This window comes from Urocitellus parryii, chromosome X (assembly GCF_045843805.1).
Source record: "Urocitellus parryii isolate mUroPar1 chromosome X, mUroPar1.hap1, whole genome shotgun sequence".
NCBI classification, from domain to species: Eukaryota; Metazoa; Chordata; class Mammalia; order Rodentia; family Sciuridae; genus Urocitellus; species Urocitellus parryii.
Window position 1 is genome coordinate 2,521,693 of NC_135547.1, and position 21,553 is coordinate 2,543,245.

The 21,553-nt window shown below is 43.3% G+C and overlaps 1 pseudogene; it reads right to left on the reverse strand.

The window, feature by feature from the left end:
* LOC144250828 (protein Tob2-like) overlaps positions 1-20,375 on the reverse strand; it is a 33,705-nt pseudogene extending 13,330 nt beyond the window's left edge.
* Between the last annotated feature and the right edge of the window lie 1,178 nt (positions 20,376-21,553).

Sequence of the window (21,553 nt, forward strand, 5' to 3'; positions counted from 1 at the left end):
AAGCCTCATAAATGAAAATAATTAAACACACATGATTATAAAAATTATATTCATTAGGATGGCTTAGAGGACCAGAAGCTGACAAATCCCACAATGGCCCTCTGCAGGATGGAGAGGTGGAGAAATCAGTGGCTGCTCAGTCCAAGAAGCTGGAGCCTCAGAACAAGAGGGACCAAAGATACAGCCCCAGGCTGGGACCAAAGGCCTGGAAACTCCCTGGAGAGCTGCCCAGCAGGACCTGCTTTGGAAGAGGGAGGGAGCACAGTCTGATGTCCTCAGGTGGGAAGAAGTGAGCTCTGTCTGCTGCAGCTTCCTCCTTCTTCCAGCCTGTTATTCCACACAGGCCCCCAACCCTCTGGAAAGTGCTGCCCACCCTCAGGGTGGGCTTGCTCTCCCTCCTGCCAAGCATCCCTAGAAGACCCTCATGGACACACGCAGAAGCCGCTTACCCTCAGGCTTCTCTTAATCCGATCAGGCTGACAATTCCATCACAGCTGCCCATTGTGCATTTAGTGACGCGAATCGAATTGGGGTTCACTCTGTTGCTCCTGCAAAACACTGAAATCACTCATGTAGCAAGGCTTCCAAATCTACAGCCCTCCTTGCGAATGTGTGTTCCCTGAATCAGATTTGCTCCTATTTATATGTAAAAGTGAGCCAGAGGATATTGTCTGTGTCACAGGATTTTAGTGCAGGTGGAAGGAAAGAGGAAGGGGAAGAGCACTCAGAAGTGGGTAGGAAACAGAGGCTTTAGCTTCCAGTCAGTTTCCCTCCTCTTCTTCTACAAGCCAGGGTCATGTCACTGTGAGTCGCTCAGCCAGGCGTGTGCACTGAGGTTGGGATGACGGAATGCTTTGGACACTCATATGAGGGCCTCCTGCAGAGCGTGACTTGATGACAGTGGCCTCCCAAGGACCAACTTTTATCAAACTACCGAGGGCAACAACTAAGCCAACATAAAATGCTCCTTAATACAGCAACCTTCCCCTCCCTGTAGGCCATGAAATATGCACGTTAGCAACTTTTCTGTCCTAACATTGAGTTACAACTTTCAAGTGAAGGATATAACCTGGGTTCTTTTACTTATTTCAATATTTAATTCATGAGGTACACTATGGCTTCAAAAAGTAGTTAAAGTAGTGAATTAATTTAGAGCCTAAAATGATTGACTTGATGAAAAAGCCAATCCAAAATCACGAGACTCCTGCTGCAGGGGAGCGAACATGCTGTAAGAAGACAGGCCCTGTGTTGCGCACAAACACCAGTACAGGAGCAGAGTTTACGTGTAGACCTCCTATGCTCTTCAGAAACCGTGTCAAGGAAAATATCAGGGGCCAATGGGTCCCTGGTTGCCTGAACATGATCTTTATTTAATGGTTGACGATCACAGAAAAAAGCAGTCGTTCACTGAAGGCTTTCAGCTTAGAGGAGAAAATGCAATGTCACATTCATATTTGCATTACCATATACATCTCCTAAAATATAGAACATGAAGCCATTGAAACAGTCTGCCTAAGACAACATTACTTCATGTCAATTGACAAAAGTGCTTCTGTATTCATAACCGAAACGCAAGTTAAATGTTGCATGATTCTTGAATAAAATGAAACCCTAAATTATTGCTTATGATAACTTCCTTTCCAGCACACACATCCTTTCCCAGAAAATCAATGTTTTGTCAGTGACTCTTACTGACTGATATGAAACACAACTCTTGTTCTATTTTTAGTGACGGTTTTCAGTGTCCTCAGGAGAAAATAAATGTTCAGAAGAAACAGAACTACGAGCAAAACAGGAGGACATCATAGCAGCAAACCTCACCAAGTAACTCCACGCTCCCAGCTCTGCACCAATCTTTCTATCTCTTTCTATCTGAGACAGTAATGATGATGATCCACATGACAAGTGCAGAAACAGAAGTGAAGGAACCTGACTCACTGCCAGGCACACAACAGTTGTGTGCAGACAGAATTGGATGGTGCCACAAAGTCTGAGGCCAGAGACTGTGTGTTGAGCTAGTATTATTTTTGAGCACAACTGGCACAGACTAGTATAGGGTAGTAAAGGGCTTCCAACTGTGGAGAAAAACTAGGAAATTAGGTATAAAATATACAAGAATATATATCAAGCTCTCAGTACTTTAGCCCAGTTAAAAGAATCTTCAATTTGGCATATATTTTCATTCTGTTTAGTTTTTGAGGAGCCTGGATTTTTGTTATCAGTACTTTAGAGTTATACATGATATTGGTGTTCATCTTGACACAGTTAGACAAGCATGGAATGCAATTGGCTCCAATTCAGCCTCCTCTCCCTCCCTGCCGCCCTCCCCTATTCCCTTTCCTCTCTTCTACCAGTCTTTCTTTTGTTTATTTACAGCGTGTAACAAATTCTCTTAGCACACATGCTACAATATCTCTGGCAATAAATTTTATAGCTTCATGGGCCAGTGGAAGGAATTCTAACTCAAAGACTGCAGCAAACATTGACAAATGATTGGCTAGCAAATGCATTGTGAACATGCGACATTACTAATATCTGCCCTTTATGTCCATCCCCCAACTTACTCTATTGCACTTGAAGTGCACTGATCAGGGGAAGTCCTTATGAAACACAGCCCCTGCAGAACAAGTTGTAATTTGTGGGTTTTGCACGGAGTGCCTTCTCACAAACAACACAGCTAAGCTCCTTTACCATATGAAAATGTACAAACCTCAGCTCAAAACCCCACAACATGCTTAGTGGGAAAACCCTACCTAACTGGAGGACTTCCCACTAAAGTCAGAAAGAAAATTTTGCCTAGTATCTCATTATTGTTTAACATCGCAGTGCAAGTACTCACTCACCAAGTAATTAGACTTCATAAAAGTATAAAGGAAGACTTAATGAAAAACATTGGAACTAATGAAAGAATTTGGGAAGAAAGAATCAGGTAGCAAAATTCACCTCAAACAAAAGCCTGTGTCTCCGTAGGAGTAACCTGGAGGAGATGTAATGGAACGTCCCTTTAATAGTGGCAAATGCAAAGTACCTAGGCCTAAGCTGAACAAGAATTATCCAGAATCCAAAGGTGGCCAGCTAATAGTGCATTCTGAAAGACACAGAAGCAGGCATGGGCAGAAGAGCCATGCCATCAACTTAGAGCACAAGACTCCACCTCAGGGTGCTTTCCCATTATATTTGTTAACATACAATCGAATTAAAGAGACCATGAGGTTTTTCTCTGTTGGTGGACAGTTTTGATTTTAAGGGTCAGCTAGCAAAAACATTTGAGAAAATACACACAGGGAAACAGCGAAAAAGGAGAAAGAGAGGAGCCACTGCCACGGATATTAGAAGCCACTGTGAAATGGCTATAATTGAAGCTCCTCTGTCATTACTGCTCAGACAGGCCAAGGAAACAAAAGAGAATCTCTAAGTAGATCCAAAAGCTTATAAAATTGGTTCTGTGATATAGGTGGCTTTTCAAATCTGTGAGTAGGTGATGCATTTTAAAAATTGGAATTGGGGGTCTGGGGCTGCGGCTCAGCGGTAGAGCGCTCACCTAGCACATGTGAGGCACTGGGTTCGATCCTCAGCACCACATAAAAATCAATAAACAAAACAAAGGCATGGTGTCCAGCTACAACTAAAAACATATTTTTAAAAAATTGGAGTTGGGGTAAGTAGTGACCAACAGAAAAAGTGAAATTTGGATGTATCACCTATGCTGTATGCCAGAATACGTTCAAAGTAAATGAAAGACCTAAATGTGAAAATTATACCCTGCCCAATTTTATAACCTTGAATTCTTTTACCATCGGGAAGAGTGAAATTTGAGAAGAGGCCCATTATCGAATCCAAGAACACATAAGATGCATGAATAAAGAGCCCAGACAAAAAGAAGGAAATTGTCCTTTTTTTTTCTTTTTCCTCCCCCCCCCCCCGCCACAGGGGGAGGTAACTGGGGATTGAACCCAGAGGCTGAGCCACAACCCCAACCCTTTATTTATTTATTTATTTATTTTTAATTTAGAGACAGGGTCTCACTTTGTTGCTTAGAGCCTCACTTACTTGATGAGCCTGGCTGTGAACTTGTGATCCTCTTACCTCAACCACCAGAGGTGCTGGGATTAGAGGCAGGCCCTACCATAACTGGCATAAATGTTTCTTAAATATATGAAAACGTGTTCAGTTGTGCACCTACAAAAACAAATCTTAATATCAGCTGTCCCTGAGTAAATTTGTAAATTTAGTACAATCCTAATAAAAGTGTCATTTTTTGTTCCTGGAGCTAGGGAAAGTGTTTTTGAAGTCCATTAAAGGAAAACAGGCAAGCAAGAATGTATGAGGAACCCTTGAAAAAGAACTTCAATAGAAGCCACCCCTGGGAGTGTATTCACTCACCTAACAGTGGCAAAATTTTGTTTTCTGACAGGTTTTTCCTTTAAATTCCCCTTACACACTAAAGTATTTCTCCTATGCAGTTCTATTATGTGGTGGTCCAATTAAAGGCATCTTAGCTGCAAGACTCCAGATGGATCTGTTGCCAGAAGCCTTGCTGCCCGATATAAAGTGCATGTAATAGCATTCCCCAATATGCACTCTTGGTAACTGAGCCCCAACCGGTCTCTTGCGTGAAGTGTTCTGCAGTGGAAGACAATAATAAGTAGCAGAATCTCTATAGAAGAGTCACTTTTCTCCCTCAGAAGTGAATTTTGAGTGAGATGCATGATGACTTTTCATAAATAATACATTTAAATTATGTTCACTCAAAAAAATATACAAATATCAGCCCAAAAGACAATAACTGGCTGAAAGAGATACCTACTACCTACTTACTGCTTATCACAGAGGTGGTGGCATTGGCCAATGTACTCAGACAACAGAGAGTAAATAGAGACATAAAAATAGAAGGGAAGAATTAAGGGAAACCCTACCACAGAGGATGAGAGGATTCATAAAGAACAGGTAACAAAGCAACATGTAGAAAAAAAAGTTTTCATAGATACAAGAATAAAGGGAACGGGAATGGGAATAGGAAAGACAGTGGAACGAATGGCATATAACTTTCCTATGTTCCTACATGAATACACAAACAGTGAAACTCCACGGCATGATCCACCACGACACTGGGATGCTTATTAGAATAACGTAGAGCCTATGTATTTATAATATGAGAAAATACACTCTATTGCCATGTGTATCACAAAAGGACAAAGGAAAAAATTTTTAAATGAAGCCATGGGGATGAAGGGGCAAACAAGAGAATATATGAGGGGCCCCAAGTTTCTGACTCGAGGTTGTCCCTGGCTTGTAGTTTGCACCACTCCTCAAACATCCATCCACTGCAGGCTGTGTGCTGTCGGTTCTAATGATTTCAGGAAGTCTGGGAGGATTGCCTGCCTTGCAAACTGAGATAGTACTTACCCAGTCAGGCTCCAGGGACCAAGTAGCACAGGAAGGCCAAGAGGCAAGACAGCATGCGGCCACTCCATCAGGGGACAGCCAGCTGGCCTTTGCCGACAACCACACATCCGTGCCTCAAGCCGAATCTCAGGTGGGGGCCTATGCGGCCTAATGTGAATTGCTGGACAGATAAGGCATCTGTCCAGCAATTCACTCCCAAACATTAATAAAAAATCAAAAGAATAACCAGGAAGAATTATAATGAACAATTTCATTGACAATGGCAAAAACAGAATATTAGGGATAGATTTAACAAGAAATACTCAAAATTGAAATAACAAAAACAGGAAATAATTCTGAAATATGCAAAGTCGATTTGAACGGATGGAAAGACATAACTTGGTTTTGGAAAGGGTAAATCAAAATCTTGAAGAGTAAATAGAAAATTTTAATACAATCCCAATGAAGATACTGTAAGATTTTGGGGGGAAGCTAGAAAGGCTGATCTTAGCGTTCATTTAGCAAGCACAAATGAGCAATAATAGGCAGGAAATCCATCAGAAGGATCAATGTGGAAAAAGAACTCTGCAGATATTAAAATCTACCCTAACAAGTCTCTATACCTTACATTGTGTGTTGTTGGTGTATGAAGAGAACAACTGAACAAAACAGACATATATATATATATATATATATATATATACACATATATATGTGTATTAGACTAATACATATGTGTACATATATGTGTTATATGTGTGTGTGTGTATATATAAAAATATATTTTATACATATATATATTTTATACATATATATAATATATTATATATATATATTTTATACATATATATATAATATCCTAGTGTACATAAAGAGTGGATATACAGCGGTAAGTGTGGCCTATGAAATCAGTGAGAGAAAATGGAATTAATGAAAGGTTGTGTTGGGGTAAATGAATAGTAATAGAGAAAAAGACAAATTGAAACCTATTACTCACAGTAGATCCCAGAACAAGTTCTTGATGGAACAGACATCTAAATGTACACAGTGAAACTGCACAAACAGTCTTTGACTATCCAGAATTTGTTTTAGAATTACTAATAATTGTGAAGATGGTAAAATCCAATAGAACAGGCATAAGACTGAAGAATTGACAGTTCACAGAGATAAGTAAGCAAATGAGTCTTAACCTATGGAAAAGTTACTTGCTCCCCTAATAAGTAAAACAAAGAGGGAAACCTTTATTGACATTGGTCTTGGCATGCTTTCTTGGATTTCCACCAAAAGCACAGGCAACAAAAGCAAAAACAGATAAGTGAGAAGATAGCAAACTAAAGAGCTTCTACACAGCAAAGGTGATGACTACAGAGTCAAATGGCATCCTATGGAATGGATGAAAATATTTCCAAACCATCTATCTAATAATGGATCAATATGCAAATCATATGAGAATCTACTATACTCAATAACAACCCAAAATCTGATTAAAAATGGGCAAAGACTTGAACAGATATTTATCCAGAGGAGACACAGAGATTGCCAACAGGTATTTGAAAAGGTGCTTGACCTTCCTAATCATTAGGGAAAAGCAGACCAAAACCACAAGGAAAGCCAGGCACCTTGGAGCATGCTTGCAATCCCAGCGGCTTGGCAGGCTGAGTCAGAAGGACCTTGGGGTTCAAAGCAGACCTCAGCAAAAGCAAGACACTAAGCACTCAGGGAGAGATCCTGTCTCTAAATACAAAATAGGGCTGGGGATGTGGCTTAGTGGCTGAGTGCCCCTGAGTTCATGCCTTGGTACCCAAAACAAAACAAAACCAGATGAATGTCGTCCCATCACTGTTAGGATGATTGTATTTATTTTATTTCATTTTTGGTACCAGGGATTGAATTCAGTGGCACTCAGCCACTGAGCCACATCCCAGCCCTATTTTGTATTTTATTTAGAGACAGGTTCTCACTCAGTTGCTTAGTGCCTCACCATTGCTGAGGCTGGCTTTGAATTTGCAATCCTCCTGCCTCAGCCTCCTGAGCTGCTGGGATGACAGGCATGCACCACTGCACCTGGCATGGATAGCTATTTTTAAAAGACAAAGGAGAAGTGTTGGTGAGTGTGTGGAGGGAAAAAAAAAATGTGTGCAGTTTTAGTAGGGACAAACATCATTGCTGTCATCATGGGAACCGGACCGAGTAGTTGAAAGGTCTCAGGAAAGGCAAGGGCGGCATTCCACAAAAGTGGGAATGAATTTCTCATAAGAATAGCACCGGAACCCAGACTCCTTTGGGGAGAGATGTAAGAAAAGGTGCCCAGCTCACAAATTAGTCATTTTCAATCCAGACTGAGAACACTGGATGCCATTTGAAATTGGAGGAATAGCAGTCTAAAGAGGATAAGAAAGTGTGAATTCAAAGAACCTGGAAGCACTAAGCAGGCAGGGTATCACCACGTGTGAGATGCACAAATAAGTCCCTCAGGGGGAGCTGCCTGAAGTAAGCAGAGGTCGCAGTAGGCTGCAGAAAACTCCTTCCAAACACATTTCCTGTGCTTCTCCTAATTGCAGGCTCTGCCCTTAGGGGTTAGGCTTATGACAATGGAAGCCAGGCTTGCTGCCTTCAGGAAGCTCTCAATGGCTCCTGAGGGACAAAGACAAATGGGCAACTACATGATAGTGTTTGTCACAAGTACAAGAGGAACAAAGATAACGGGGATGCTATAGTTTGGATGCAGTTTGAGTGTGTTCCTCCAGAAGTTCCCGTGTTGAAATCTAATCTCCATCATGAAGCATTAAGTGGGAGAAAGCTTAATCAGAGGTGGGTCCTTTAGGAGGCGACAAGGATGAGATACAATCATCAGGGTGCAGCCCCCGTGTTTGAATCTTGGTGGCTTCATGAGAATACTGAGCAAGACCCCAAAACAGAGACAGACATTACAACACTCCCTGCACGTGATAACCTGCACCGCCTTGGGACTCTGCTAGCAAGAGGGACATCACTGACTGTGCCCTTGAGCTCACCAGAACCATGATCCAAAATGAGTCTTTTCAAAAAATATATGTACAGCTTACCCAGAATGTGATATCACATTATTAGCAGTAGAAAAAGGACTAAGATGGAATCATAGTGGAAAAGCAGAGTGAGAATGTTCAGAGGCTCCCCCAATGTAGTGCTGCTTCTCTTTAAAAGACGCGATGTTACTGTCCCACAATGAAGTGAGGCAAATGGAAAGGTACTTGCAAACAGAGAATGTTTTTCTATTCTCCAACTCACAGCAAAGCCCAGTTCACTTAATCCATTTGCAGCACTTGTGAAAAACAGGGCCAGGCCAGACAAACATTGGTCAAGAGGAGGTGAGTGCTTCTAGTGTCTGCTAAATCTTCAAAGAGGAAAACACTGCCTCTGATTTTTGACAAAGATGGAGTTAGGAAAGAAATCAGCCCAATCATGTTATGTGCCTATATGAACATAGCACAAAGAATTCTACTTTTATGTATGATTAGAATACACCAATTAGAAAAATAAATAGAGGGGACACCGGTGAGTAGAGAAAGGGGATTGGCAGGGAGAGGAGGGGAGGGAAAGGGGAAGTGATGGGGAATAAAATGGAGCAAAATATGTTATACCCATGCATGACTATCACAATAAACCCCACAATTATGTATAATTATGATGCAAAAAAGAAATGTGAATTAAGTGATTCAAGTAATGCATAGAAATATAAAATACATTTATAATGAAGTAAGCTACGCACTGCACAAGTATTAATTGGGAACCATATGTCATTATCGAGCAAGGAGCAGCCCTAACCATAACTACAATTCTGCATCACAGAATCTTACGTTGTCCTTTATGACAAAAGATGACACTGAGGGGCAGGCAGGATAACTAATCTGGTCTTCACCATCCGGTGCTAGAGCCTGAATTTGTCTGACTCCAAAGGCCACCCAAGCCCCAGGACACCACGTGGCCAGAACCAGCCTGGAAGCACTGAGAGGTTGTCTGTGGTTTTGAGCATATGGAATACCCAGATTAGGGTTAACTGTATGTGCCGTTCCAGATTCCTTTCCCCTCCCATGTACTGGTGTCTCCCTCAGCCTGTGTGAGCTCTCTAGCACTTCTCACTGAACAGGACAAAGAGCAGAATAATGATCTAATCACAGAACTGAAGGTCAAAGCCACCCGAGTCCCGAGACCACTCTAGGTCTTGGATGCCTAAGACAGCATCAGAGACCCCCCCCCCCCCATCCACAAATTTAATTCACCAATCCCTTATCTACGGTCCACCTTTCCTCTTCTACTGAAACGCAGGGAGCTCAGTGTGTACTTGTGGGTCATCTTCATTTCAAGGAGCAAAGGTGGGACTCTACACATGCCACACAGATATAAACGACAATTTCATGTTTATCAAATCAACTATTTCCCATTGGGAATCTCATTTGTAATGAGCTTTAAAATACCCACATTATAAAAGACCAGATATAGGAATTAACTTTTCCCATCTGCAGGTAAATATACAATCAATTTTCCACGGGCTAATTAAATGTCAAACATAGGGGGAAACCCTTGTGGTTAACGTATCGCCCTAGAAAAGGGTGAGATATTTAAACCATAGGTAATGGAGTGTTGTTCTCTGTTCTCCTATGTTCTTCTAATCAATATTAAGGGCAGGAGTCATTTATTAGGGAGCCCAAGTCAATTAAAGGGCATTCCTCTGTGTGTGTGTGTGTGTGTGTGTGTGTTCTGTATCTCACGGCTGATAGTCACACACTGACTCGGGTGTCTTATGATTCCGAGCAGCTTGGTTCTGGGGGCACTAACCTATGCTGCCTTGTAATAAGCCCTGTAGCCCACAGAATAGATTTCCTTTGAAATCTCGTTTTCACCTGAATAGATTCTGTAACTTTTAATGAGACCTCACAGGAGTGTGTCCATAAAGAGATTGCATCTCTTTAACTGTTTCCCTTAAGGAGGGACAAGTTGACCTTCCATGCTTGTGCTTTCTGAGTTTGGGGATGGACGCAAACACACTGACACCAAACCTAACATGAAATCATCTTTATTGCTAAGAGTTAATTGGCAGTGTCAGGCAGCAAAAGCCAGCAGCGCTGCCAAAGGCCTGGAAGCTTCACACACGGGCTTTTCAACAGCTCCCACACACAGCTCTTCAGGTTTCATTTGGGTCTGAACATCAAGGGGATCCAGCACTTAACAAACCAGTGAACAAGACATGTTGGGCTCATGGAGATAACTTTATGACTGTATCGTATCACTTGGGGTGAACAGCTTTCTTCAAAGGATCATGAGAATAACAGGGATAGGAGAGATTTCCGAGCACTGGCCTTCTCCTCCTGCCGCTGTTACGTGAAAGGAGAAAATCATCTGTTCAATAGTTGTTTGAATATTGTCCATATTCTAGCAAACAAGCCCTTTTGGTGCTAAAACCAGGCCTTGGCTGTCAACTTTACCTACAGGATACTTACAGATTCCATCATAAGTTTCGTTTGCAAGATGGCCATCTGTTTCCTAAGTTCACTGTGTTCACCAGCAAGAACGTTTCCGTGATTCTCCTCTAGATCCTGCAGACTCTACAACAGAAAGCCCAGGTTTTTTTTTTTTTTTTTTTTTACCTTCATATTATTATGCTCATGTGGACCGATGATGGAACCCAGTGCCTCACCTGTGCTAGGCACGTGCTCTACCAAACCCCAAGTTTGTTTTTAAACCATCCCTCTTCATCTCCTTTCACAGATGTCAGCAGGGAAGCTGCATTTCAAAAGGAGAAGAGGTTCAAATTCAAGCTGGGGCCACATCGACAATAGTCTATGTACTACAGGAAAACCAAAATATCCACCAAAGAAACCACAAAATGTGCGACTTGAGTCAAAGACTGCCCTGATAGAGGCATGACGCTTTGTTTGAACAAGACGGGGAAGTTTCAGGGTCAACATGGAACACAGAGAAAGCATGCAAGTTGTACATGAATGCACGCACACCATAACTTTGAAGTTCCCTACTGAGGTTTCAAAACGCGAGATATACACCCATTTCATGAACACTAGTAGGTAATGTAACATGACTTCCCTAGGGGGAATCAAATGCTCTAGAGAATGGTCTCACCAACTCATGAAAAATAAAACTCTGATTTAAATTTTTGCAGTCATTAAAAGAATCTTTGAACTCTGAAAACCATCATGTGTCCAGGGCTATGGAGGAATCACAAAATGAATACACACTCTCTGCCATATTCCTAGCATTGAAAAGAAATAACACAAGAGTGGCATGCTGGGCTATGTCTACTAAGTCAGCAATTGAATAGGTTTTAGGAGGTGGGCTGGGGATGTGGCTCACTGGTAGAGCACTTGCTTAGCGTGCCAGAGGCGCTGGGTTCAATCCTCAGAACCACATAAAAATAAATAAAATAAAAGGTCCATCAATAACTAAAAACATATTTCAGCAACGCAAGTTGAAAGTTTTCTGGGGGAAGAGTGTAAGCGAAGCACAAAGGAATACGAGTTACTTCAGAGAAGCCTATGGACCTGGAGGGGTGGGAGGAAGCAAAGACCAGAGCAAACGCAGCTTCAAAAAGGCCTGACGTTGTGCGGTGGGTATCTGAATACCCAAAATGTAGAGCAGGGAGTCACTGACAGTTTTAGAAGCGGGAAGGGCTGTGTTTCAGGCAGATAATATTGCAGACCCTTGAAGAATGACTGAAAGGAATGAGCTCAGATCAAAGTTTAATAAGACAGGTGAGGGGTGATGATGTGCAGAAGTAGGGCAGCAGCAGGAGCAGCAAGGAGTTACAGATGATCTAAGCACCACTGGAGAGGGAAAAACCTCAGGCTAACTGATAACTGGATGGGAAGGACACCTGAATGCGGAGGGCTGAAAAATAAGTCAAGTTTCTACCTAAGCAGCAACGTTTAGCACCAGCATGTAGAAGAACTCCTGCCTCAAACCTGGGCACCAAGTAATAAATGGTTCTCATGGAACATTAGAAGCACTTAAAAATGACTCTTTTGCGTCCCCTAATGTGTCCCATGTCTGTGTGCGCGTGCACGTGCACGTTTGTAAGCGTGTATATGTGCTCATGGGAATTCCTCTAGAAGTAAAGAAAGGCCTTGTTTAAAGGAGGAATTTAGGACCATCCCAGTTTGGAAGAGGGAAATTTCAAACATGAATGTGAACAGGAGATTTAAAAAAGTTTCTGTCTAAAAAGGACGAGGGGCAGATGAATATACAGCACATCACTGAGTGCTTCATAAGTCTGTCCCTGCACAAAGCAGAGGTCTGCACGCAGGAGAACAACTTGCTAAGATGCACGCATGACAGTAGACAATTCTCAGTCCACAAACTGTTAATCTTCTGCTTACTTTTTCATTCTGAGGCACATCTCTGGGCCCTGTCCTATGATTGAAAGTCGCCATACGGGGGTCATTTGCCATCCGTTCCATAAAAGAAAAAGCAAATATGCCACGGAATACTCGGGAAATAAAGGATGTGCAGACGTCCTGCTTCGTTTTCTTCAATTTTTTGGTATTGGGGATTGAACCCAGGGGCACTTTAACGTCGAGCTGCATCCTCAGCCCTCTTCATTCATTTATTTATTTTTTTATATTGAGGTGGGGTCTCGCCAAGTTGCCGAGGCTGGCCTGGCACTTGCCATCCTCCTGCCTCCGTCTCCCAAGTTGCTGAGATTACAGGGGTGCGCCAGAGTGCCCATGATGGGCCAGGCTTCCTACTTTCATCTCTCACCACTCTGCTAAGAAACAGACTGTGGGACAGGTAGCCATGATTAAACTCTTAGTCAAACTCTTTGTGCTATGTGAGACTCTGGGTAATACTAATACTGCCAATTGACCAATTCCTACCTTACATGACACCTACCACCATTAGCAAATCCTAAAAAGAAAAATTCACTCGGTATGTGGATTAAAGCGGGAACAACGGTATCATACGAAAAATGCTTCAGAGTCTCTGAGGTCAGAGTTCACATGTTGAACACAGGTTTGGAAAGAAAAAGAGCGTCTTCAACTCCCAGTACACACAGGATGATTTGAAAGAACATTTTAATGTTCTTCTTAGTGCACTAGAAAACAGAGTGATCAAATCATCACAAGTGTACTGCAATTAAAATTCAAATAATTATAGAGGCTCTTGTTTTTAATTAGTATCGGCAGGCAATCAAACTACACAGTGCCTGGTACAAAATTAATTAGATGACAAAATATTTTATAAATCTATTGTGTATGATTCAGAAAACAGAATCCTCAAACACAAGGGGTGGGAATGGTGTGTTACCAAATTCGACAGACCTCCAAGTATTGCTCACATAACTCTCTAAAGGCTTTCATTTTCTGGCTCTGAACAAATTGAGATTGTTGGAAAGCCTTTTGTTGCTGTTGAAATATACCCTACAAGCACAAAAAGAGACAGGTGTAATAACAATTGGAGGAAAACTTAAAACTTAACAAAACACAATAATTTTGAGATACACTCTCAATATTTCCTCATTTAATAGCATGACCAAATTTCCATGATGTGAGTTCACCAACCCTAGAGGAAAGCTAGGCACCAGTCCTGTCTCCTGTGCACTTAGGGGGCAATGTTCCTTTTTAACAACATCCAATACATCTGGCTCAGGTCTTGAAGATCTGAAGAACCACACAGTGAGGTGTTCCGGTAATGGTGGACTCTGTGTTTTCAGTCCCAGCTTACATTACACGTCAGTCACCAGACCTCCACCCTTGCATATATACTCCACACCCACTCCCCATCCAGGACAATCCAACTCTCCAGCTGCTTGGCCACAGCCATGCCAACTGGCTTCACTTTAAACTCCTGCTCCCTAGGTCACAAACCAAAGTTGGTACGAATCACCACTCAGCATTTGTTTCCCTCGTCCTTCCAGCGGCCTGCTCATAGGAAACAATCCCCTGCCTTCTCCTCTGCCCTGAAGGCAGCATCTGCTCCCCATCCCCACTCCCAGCTGATGACTTTGCCACCTCACCACGGAAGCACTAGCAATCCCAAGGGGACATCCAGTCGCCCATCACCACACCCTCCTCCCACCTTGGTCCAGCTAGCCTCCTGCCCTCCACCTTCCCTCCTGAGTGTTTTGCATGAACTCTTGCCCCTGGAGATGGTGGTAAAATGAGTAGCCGTAAAGCTAAGCCTGATACCAACAGCCAGTTTTTCTCCTTGCTCCTTGACTTTCTTCACATCTAGATTCCACATCTGAACCAAAGTCGCAAACTGCTGAGAATATTCTTCATAAAGCTCCTCCCTGTAAGAGATAACGATAAACATGGCGATATGCCACGACAATCAGAAAGAAGTAAGAAAAATTCAAAAAAACTGATTCGTCCTGATTTGTGCCAGCAATGGAAGAGGGGCAAAAGAACAGCTGAAATCTTCTGAGGGGAAATTGCAAAAATGAGAGAGGTGATTTAGCCTTATTCCTAGAATATTTGCTCCTAACCTGCTGAGAGAGATCTCCATGTGCCTTAGCTCCAGAAAACTCAGCAAGATTTACCACATTATATAAATGTTCTGTGAAAATACACTTCACTAAAAAGAAGATTTTTATTTATAATCTTTTTCTGAATCATAAATTTATTGAGAATAATCTATGCATTCATCATCAAAGATTTCCAAGTAGGAATACTTCATTTTTCCCCCACTCTGTGCCCATAAGGAATTTGTACTAAACGCTGGTGAATCCCCATTCGGTCCATTTTGTTGTTGTTGTTGTCTTTTCTTTTAGCCAGGGTCCCACTATGTTGCCCAGGCTGGTCTCGAGCATGTGGGTTCCAGTCAACCTGCCACCTCAGCTGCTGTAATGCTCAGACTTCAGGTGTTTGCCACCGTACCCAGGTCATTCAGTAGATTTATATATTATTCACAAAGTAAGATGTACCTCCCTCTCACTATTATAAAATACACGTAGCTTGCACAAGAGAAATGGTCTGAAATATTTAACTTAAAGACATTTTTTTTTTTTTGGATACTGGGGATAAAACCCAGGAGTGCTCTACCACTGAGCTCCATCCCCAGCCCTTGGTTTAATTGGGATTTTGAGACACAGCCTCACTACGTCGTCCAGCCTGGTCTCAAAATTGCAATCCTCCTGCTTTGGCCTCCCGAGTGGCTGGGGTTAAAGGTGTGTGTACCTGAGTGTGGTGACTTATTTATTTATTTATTTATTTATTTTTAGTACTGCTTTATTGAAGTATAGATTGACAAAAATTCTTTACCCTGAGTGTGTTTTGAATTAGAATGTGTCTGAAGTCTAATATAAATATTTTGGTGCTGCAAAATGATAAAATGATGTTTGGTTAGTAATTAGTTTCCTCATTTGTAACAAGAATAAAGCAAAGTTCACAAGGAAAACTATAAGGAATGACAAAAATCGATCGATATAACAGTGCTGCACAGTGAAAATAAATGATAGTTATGATTATTACTAAGAGAGAAATTTAAGAATGAATGTAAGCCAGACATGGTGGCGCCTGCCTTTAATCCCAGCGGCTTGGGAGGCTGAGGAAGGAGCATCACGAGTTCAAAGCCAGTCTCAGCAACTTAGTGAGGCCCTAAGCAACTCAGTGAGACCCTGTCTCTAAATAATTTTTTTTTTCTTTTTAAAAAGGGATGGGGGCATACATGGCTTAGTGGAAGATACCAGAATCTACCATTCAGGAGTCTATTTATCTTCTTGAGATGTGTACCAGCAGGGTTAAGTCCCTTGATTTTTTTCCAATACTGAATCAACAATATTCTAAAACTACATTAAGGAAGGTGAAGTGAATGCAGTATTTTTTTAACCTCTAATACTTTTCAATTACATATGAAAGCTACAAAAGATACTGAGATAGGATGTCTTTGGTTTTGAAACTCCCATATATTTCAGAAACTTCCAACTTTCTTAACTAGAGCCATAGAAGCAAGATTAAATATAATAACTGTTTTAGAATGAAAACTGGGAGGTTTCTCACAAAGATCTTGAAATAATATATCTAGCATATGCTAAAATTCTAAAACTAATAAAAAGTAGATATCAATCACTGGATAATAATGAAATCATATGGTTAGGTTTGCTTGAAATTTGGTAGAAATGTCTAAAAACTCAGAATGATATTGGACAATGATTTCCTAATAAGCACGAAAGATATCCAGTTATACGAGATGTAGATAGAAAAAAGTATTTGGGGGAAAAAATAAGTTTGGAGAATTTGAATTTTTTTTTCTATTTTTGGTAGGGAGAGGGAAAATAATGAAGTGTTGATCATCTTCAAAAAAATAATTATACTTAGCAATAAAAATCCAGCAATGGTTGTCACATACACTATTTTCATTGTGTTAAATGAATGAGCTATAAACAGAATAGAAATCCGGAGAATATAGTATTAAGTGAAAAAAAAATTATCTTTTCTATTTTAATAAAATACAGCAATATCCTTCTTAAACATGCATTATTCTACCTAACAGTATTCATTTAGTTAATATAAAATTCATTTAGGTAAACCAAAGTAAATATATGACCAATACACTTGTGGAATACGATTAAGAAATCTCTTTACATTAAATTGCAGGGACCATTCTTGTTTTTTCACATGCCTAGCACAGTGCCTGACAGACAGCAGATGCTCCATAGATGTTTAATGAATAGCTAAGTACAATCTGTTTTGCACATACATTTAAAATCCAGACAAGTTTGCAAAGGTACATATGTTGGACATAGGCTTTCTGGGTGACTTCATGGGGTCCCATTGAAGACTAGGAGTGAATCTTCATATCCATAGAAAACTGGCAAGTTGATAATTGTCTTACTATTCTCATAAAATATAAAACTCTTAAGTGCTGTATGTGGTCTCGTACTTGACAGTTTCATTTCTTTCCTGCCCCCCACTTTTGAGTGCCTTCCCTGGAGCTGTGGAGGATGACACAAAGGGTAATAAAGGGGGGGGGGGAGTGGAGGAGGAGGAGGAGGCGAAGGAGGAGGAGGAGAGCTGGGGAAGTGGCTGCTCCTGGGTGTAGTGAGATGTCTCCAGCCAGGGCCAAGCAGCAGCCACAGCAGTAGCAACAGCAGCAGCCACAGCAGCAGCCGCAGCCGCAGCAGCAGCAGCAGCAGCAGCAGCAGCAACAGCAAAGGGTTTGTGTTGCTAAGAGGCTTTTGGTCTCTTTCTCTCCTCCTCTCAAGGCCAAAGAGAAGGAGGGTGGAGGGGGCTCAGGAGGGAAGCCAGTGGAGGGGTGAGGGGGTAGGAGTCTTGGATGGAGGATTTCGAAGAGGAAGATACTCCTTCTCCTTCTCTCTCAGACTCAATCCCCCTCTCAGGGCTCCGGGCTGGAGGGTGGGGGAAGGAACTCAGCTGCCTTCCCCCCACCCCCTTCAATTCAAGGTTGAAGCGGGGGTAAAATTAGTGTCCTATCCCTTTAAAAATAGAAATAAAAGGTGCCCCCCCAACCCCCGCCACTGCCTCTCTCTTCATCATCATCAGCTGCTGCTGCTGCTGGGGTCTCTCTGTGGTGACTTATTTAATTTTAACGAAGCAAACTTTCATGGAAAGAGTGCTCACTTCCTCCCGTGAAGGAAATTCAACTGCAATCTGAAGAGTCAAGAAGAGGTCATCTTTATTGATTGACCTCCAGGAAACTAATGATCAATGATCATGCAAGGATATAGGACAAAAGAAATTATTTTCCAAAGAAAATTCAAGCCAATTTGATTTACTTTACAATCTCTCTTCCAACAAACAAAAGACCATCCAAGTCTCAGGAGTAGTGTGCACCCACGGACACAAACTGTTTGGCTCCAGAATAGCAACAACCTCACCTTTGCTCATGCTGGATTTTCAGAACATGCTCAATTTTCTGCTGAAAGGTTTTGACAGAAGCACTGATACTCATTTTGAAATTTCTTCTCTTGGCCTGAAGAAGCTTCTTGATGTCCCCTACATAGAAAATATATCCTTGTTAACATGCAGCGTCAAGCCAGTAAGGGTAACCTGGATTTGACAGCATGATGGACACTTAGTGTCAACAAGCAGGCATTTCTTCCAAAGGCAAGATTATATGCATCCTTCCTTTCAGTGAAAATTCATGGCAGTTTGAAATTTGACACTTGCACTTCAGTCTCCATACTGTGGATGTAAAACATGTGTAAGGAGAGCCAGGTTCTATTTTTCCAAAACATACAAACGGGGTCTCAAGCGATAGTGTCCAACATCTTCACGAGAAAACACATACAAAGGCTAGTTTTTAACAAATGTACAAAAATATCCTCCAATTCAAGGTCACGTTTAGAGGGAATATGGTCAGACCGCTTCATGCAAAACACAAAACAATTCCTTTCACAGCCTGCTCCAAAGCACAAAGATCAATACTGGCATGTGAACACAAGAAAAGTCCATTTTAGTTTACCAGTCAGGCTTCTCAAGAAATTGAACTATGGGATAAAGACCACAAAGAGTTTAAGGGCATGAATAAATTCACTCACAGACCATTTCTACATGCTGGGTACATCAAGGCAAAAGATTCTAAACTGATTCTGGCTCTATGTTTAAGAGTCTGACACTGAACACAGTTAGTGGAGATAATATCCATCACAGCCATCTAAAACTAGGATTAGATCCTTATCATCCAACCATCACTCACATTCTAACAATGTTGGCTTCAGGCCTCCAATACAAGGGTTATTTATGTCAGTAAACAGTGAGGAGATATTAGAGAAGATTCCATCTTCGCTACCCCCAGCCCAAAGAAAAGAAATGGGGGTGGTCATACAAAACATGTGAAATGAAGTCTAAAACTTTAAAATAGATATAGCCCTCACTGTGTGACCTAATGTGGAGTACAGATATCTCATCCAATGTTCTTTTCACATTTCAGTGTACAGGAACAAAAGCACCACTCTTACCTGAGGCCTGCAAGTACCATGCTCTTCACATCAACAATTAAAATGGGTAGGGAAATCTATTAAGTCCAAATAGTCCATACTTGTGTAACAACCTGCCTCGGAGAACGAGGTGTCAAAGATGGTCCTGAGGTCCTCTGATGAATACTTCCTGGGATAAATGCCTTTGATTTGAAACCTTTTACTTAAACTACCAATATCTCCCAAAACGTACCTTGAAACTTGGCCAACATATTCCGTAGTTCATTCCTGTGAAGAAATTGCATCAGCTTTTTAAATGAATGTAGGCAAAACACCGCCCTTGGTTCTGCAGAAGGGCAGGAGGCCGAGCACATTAGGTCGACTAGATGATGTGTGAGCAGAAGGCAGACTTTTCTGAAATCACCCTATGTGACGCAGCAGGCAAAAAACGGCTTTAAACACATTACCCCATGTCTCGCTCCTGACGACCTGTGAAAGAACTCTCCTCCCCACTGTCATCAAGTCCTGAACTGGTTGCTGCATAGAAAAGAGAAAGGAAAGATGTTTTTCAAGCAAGTGTGCTATTTGATCCACTCTTTGCAGAGATATCCTCTCCCTTGTGCAATTTCCCTGGCTCTTCAGGCCAAGGAAAAGATCTTGATGCAGACAGACAGACAGAGGTGGAATCCCTTAGGTGTAGGCCACAATAAATTTGGTCAGGGCCTGGGGCCACTGGAAGGAGGAGGCATCTTTACCAGGGCCAAAGTGCATGTCCTGCACCTGGGACAAGTAGGAAGTGAGGGCTGCCAGCGGTTCAGAGGAGCAAGAACCGGAATCCCGTGAAGGTGCTTGAGACACAGGGGCTTCTCGGCGCTGGAAACACGTGGGGTAGCCCCAACCCAGGGCCAGGAACTCCAGCCGCCCACGAGCTTCACGGCCCCACAGGACAAGAGGGGAACACCTCTGACACGGGGATGCCCAGAGCAGAGCCTCCCCGCTGGAGGGACCCCTGGGACAGGAGCAGTGTTTCACCTGGGCACTCAAAGTCATAGACGGACAGGTCCTGAGGCTGCACCTGGGCCTTGGCAGCTCTCCTCAAGCTCTTCCTTGCCGTGGGTGCCATGGCGACGGCTGCCCTGTGTTGCACAGGAGCTCGAAAGCTCCAGAGGGCAGGGATGCACTAAAGAAGGTGGGAGGTGTCACAGAGGAGAATCAGGGCATGGGGCTTTGGGGCTGGAGATTGGTGTGGCCTTGTGGCCCGACACGTGCCCTGGAGCCAGGGGGAGGGGAAGGATGGTGCCAGGGTAGAGTCCCTCCCCCACCCAATGATGCCATGGTCATGTCCTGCCCCATCCAGTCCAGTCCTGCTACAGGAGGGCTGAAACCCAGGGGACAGGGGACAGGAAGGATGGCCCCAGTGTGAAGAGCCGACAGGCCCCATCCAGTCTCTCTCCCTGCTGGATCCCGAGGGACCCGAAGGAGAGCCCCAGGGTCAAGTCCCTCCCCCCCCCAAAAAAACGTCCAGTCCCACCCGCTGGAACCCAGGGGACAGGAAGGATGGCCCCAGAGTTGAGCCCCGCCCTGTCCAGTCCTACCCGGCTGGAACCCGAGGGGAAGGGAAGGATGGCCCCAGGGTCCAGTCCCACCTAGCTGGAACCTGAGAGGACATGGGAAGAATGGACCCAGGGTCAAGCCCTGCCCCGCCCTGTCCTGTCCCTCTGGAACACTAGGAGAAGGGAAGGATGGCCCCAGGGTCGAGCCCCGCCTTGTCCTATCCACTCCCACCTGTCCCGTCCAGTCCCACCCGGCTGGAACTGAGGAGACACTGGTAGGATGGCCCCAGGGTGGAGTCCGCCCCGTCCCATCCAGTCCCACGCAGCTGGAACTGGAAGGGACACAGGAAGGATGGCTCCAGGGTCAGAGTCCCACCCCGCACCACCCTGCTGCACCACCTCACCTATCCAGTGCCCGTCCAGTTCCGCACCACCCCGCCCGTCCAGTCCCACCCCCCTGTCCCATCCTGTCCCACCCAACCCATCCAGTCCCGTCCAGCTACACAAGGGCCCCAATTGCCCCGCGCTCCTCCAACCCTCCGCCTCAGGCGCCTCTGCGGGATCTCGCTGCTCGGGTCCCCAGATGACCCCGGCTGGTGGCCACTGGGGAGGGCAGACGGTGGCCACACGACCCACTAAATGACTCCTCAGTAAGTTCCGTGGGAAGGGACCCCTCTGCCTGCACCAGTCTGGCACACCAAGGGAGGACACAGCCCCTCTCTGTTCTCTCCCTTGGGAAAGCCTCAGG